This window comes from Cyprinus carpio, unplaced genomic scaffold (genome assembly GCF_018340385.1).
Source record: "Cyprinus carpio isolate SPL01 unplaced genomic scaffold, ASM1834038v1 S000006479, whole genome shotgun sequence".
Lineage (NCBI taxonomy): Eukaryota > Metazoa > Chordata > Actinopteri > Cypriniformes > Cyprinidae > Cyprinus > Cyprinus carpio.
Genome location: NW_024879154.1, coordinates 627,891 through 630,821, shown reverse-complemented (window position 1 = coordinate 630,821; position 2,931 = coordinate 627,891).

Here is a 2,931-nt window from a genome sequence, read left to right as displayed (position 1 = left end):
AGATAAAAAAAAAAAAAAGTCAAAATATATTCTTAGTTTTATGCTAACATGCGATACTATACAATATACAACTTAATTTAGGCTAACATGCACTGTGACATTTTACCGTTTCAATTTATAAACTCCTTGAGATTTTAAAGTCAGTTTAATAGTATTGAAATTCAAGTTGAATCTAGAATAAAAAAGGTTTTAATTGCTTAAATTATTTCTATGAATTAATAAGTTAGCATGACTTTTCCATCATAGCATTTTTTACGAGCTGTATTTGTTTTCTGAAACCAAGCACCCACTTTTTTTCTTTTTTTAAATCTATTAATCGCTCACATATCTACAACCGAAGGTGCCTTCAGGGAGTCAAAAGATAATAACATCATTAGAGTTGCCAATTAACTTCAGAAATGGAAAATAATGGCTAATAGAGGTTCTTTCTAGGGATGCACCGATCATGATTTTTCATGGCCGATTCCGATACCAATTTCCGATTTTTTTTTTTTTTAATTTTTCCTTACAAATAAACAAGAAAGAAGGAAAGTGTGCATAAAACAAGATGTTTATTTGGTATTTAATAGGCCAAACTGGCTTTTGGCTATTGAAAACGATAAATCAGTGAACTATCTGAAATTAACGGCAGTAACTGCACAGTAAGTAGCCTACATTCAATACTAAAACATAGATGGTACAGACATCAGTATTTAGCCTTTATTTTTTGAATTGTGTTGAAACTACATAGAACTGGCCTTTAAATTAAAAAAGATTAACTGTAACCATGTGAAATTAATGGCAAAACTGTATAGTTCTACAGTCTAAACAACACAATCAACACACATTCAATAAGATGTTTCTAATCAGCATTCAGTATTTTAGTTTTTAAATTTGGTTTTAAATAAAAAAAAAGGTCTTTACCATGAGACTAAATAAAAGTAAGCTATATAAATACATTATTCCAAAATGTTAAATCAAAATAATGTTGGTGCGAATAAACAAAGATGCAAAGTGGGTTTCCATTTATCCAATTAAAAATAGGTAATGATTCACATCTATATTTTTACTTGAGCCAATGAAAATAAATAACTGTTGGCCCAAGTTAAAAAATATATAGATGTGATTCATTACACTAAAAATGTTATAATTGATGAATGAAACACTTTTTTTCAATGCGCTACAGCAGATGATTTTTAAATCAAATTAAGTCGAATGTAATTTTAAGGTAAAATAAAAAGAATCATCCTATACAGAAACTGACGCTACTCTGGCTTTTCAAACGCGGTATGCAAGTTCTACAAAAGTTTTACAAAAAAAAAAAAAAATGAAAAAAAAAATTCATGACAGTTTCGCTTCTCATCCAACACGCGAAGTTGAGCTGAACGTCGTCCCTTCACTATCTCACCATCTCTGGGCGATTAGGTACAGCACGCTCGCACAGCTTCAGTGAGCGCAGGGAAGGGGCTTTTATTCCAGCGCCAGTACACCAACAGCTGTTCGCTTCCTGCTATCTCTGCCTCAGACATGTAACTCTGCACTTCCAGAGCTGAACGGCTACCCGTGTCCTGCGCACAGATTTCAAAATACTGCCACACAAATGACATGATAGCGAATGATTACAATGTAGTCTGTGCATACGCGGGCGCATCTCCGAAAAAACGGCCGGAACAACAATACCAAAACCTGCCATTGGCCGATCGCGTATTTTAAGCAAAAACCGGCCGGTTCTGATTTATGGCCAGTCAACCGGTGCATCCCTAATATATAGCACAACTTATACAGCCGAAGCTGACCAACGTGCTTTACAAAACATCATGAAACATGAACACGACAGACATGGGGAATTTATTCCATAGTATAAGGAATTACAGTAATCTAATTGAGATGATAAATCGCATGGATCAAGTCCTGGAGTAAGTGCTAAATCCCCACTTTTACAAAGGTACATTGTCGAGAATGGCAGTATAGCATGATTTGCCAGCTATTCACTGGCACATGCCAGTTGGCCTGTGTCACTAAAACTGACATGTCTCTTTATGTTGTGGCACCTCCAGTAGTGACACCTGCAATTTAAGCAATTTAAAAATGTTTAAATTGTAAATGTTGGCTCTCACCAGAAGCCGCGGCAACCCGGTTGGGAAACGCTGCTCTACATCATTGTTGGTCAATATCATAATGGTTTTGAATTAATTTATGATTACCTCTGAATGAACTCCAGCGTATTCATTGCCTCTTCCTGGTACTGCAAATTGAATACATAGTAGCAGCCAAACAAGATAGCTAATGCAGATTGAAAATCTGTTAGCTCTGGTTGCTCCATGATGACCCTGCCCTCCATTGTCAGCATCCATTTTTTAGCAATGAAAACAGAATCTCCTGTAACAGACACCATCATAGTACCATAAAAATATATTTTAAATGCTTTAAAATAAAATAAAAGTTCTTCTTCCGCAGTAGCAATCTGTATGGTGTAGGGCTGCACGATGTGTCATTTAAGCATCGATATTGCGATCTACGAATCCACGATAGTCACATCGCAGGATGTGCGATGTAGGCTGTCGTAGTTGATCCGTTATTCATTAACCGTACGGGCCAGCTGCTTCTCCTGGCCCTTGACGAATGTGATTCGCTGGATTGTACCTTGTACAGCTTAACCATCATAGAGAGTGAAAAGCTTATCATTTGCATGTGTTTTTAAGTCCTGTCAGTTTAACAGGGCGATATAAGAACGAGCAGAGAGAGAGAGAGAGAGAGAGAGAGAGAGAGACACAGAGAGAGAGCAGAGAGAGCGCAGAGCTCCGGGCCACGCTGCAAGGCCACCTTCACCGGCTTCAAACAACACGCAGCCGCCTTGCTCTCTCCCTCGCCATATTAATCAAAATCAGTTGACACGATGGTGTCAAAAAAAAAAAAAAAAAACCATCCAGTGATGAAATGTTTTCTGTGTTG